The following is a 587-nucleotide window of genomic DNA, read 5'->3' as shown; positions in this document are numbered from 1 at the left end:
GTTCATCACCATATAATTTCTTAAAACGGTTGGATGGAGGAATGAAACAGTGTTTTACTTCTATTTCCAGTAACTGCTTTTTTAATTTAACATCATGTTCATGTTTTAAAATCAACAGTTGATTCACTTCCACAGTTGATGCAATGTTGATTCAACCATAACATCTACATTGATCAACGTTGATTCAACATTGAAATGCCAGCTGGGTATGTCAGAGACTTCATAAAAATGTTTAAATAAATGCTACAAATATATGCCTGAGCTTGACCAAAATTAATAAAAAAAAAAAACATATCCCTTTCATAATAAAACATGAAAAAGTATAATGACAGTATTTCATTTTCAAAAGGTTTTGAGGTCCAAATGGCACCTAATCCCAGGAATGACCCAGATCTGTTTTATTCACTGTTTTAGCTAAATACTTCAATCTACTTATTAAACATAGTTTTTAAATTATTATCCCGGACAAGTAACGTTAGTATTTTTCTTTAATTAGAGGTTTAGCCGTTTTGCTCAATTCACCCCAGTCATCGAGGACTCCCTCGCGGGCGCCCTCTGGGGGAGATAGGAAGTGGGCAGTCTCTCCG

The sequence above is a fragment of the Astyanax mexicanus genome, chromosome 5 (genome assembly GCF_023375975.1).
Source record: "Astyanax mexicanus isolate ESR-SI-001 chromosome 5, AstMex3_surface, whole genome shotgun sequence".
NCBI classification, from domain to species: Eukaryota; Metazoa; Chordata; class Actinopteri; order Characiformes; family Acestrorhamphidae; genus Astyanax; species Astyanax mexicanus.
The sequence above is the reverse complement of the archived record's forward strand: the minus strand, read 5'-3'. Positions refer to the sequence as shown.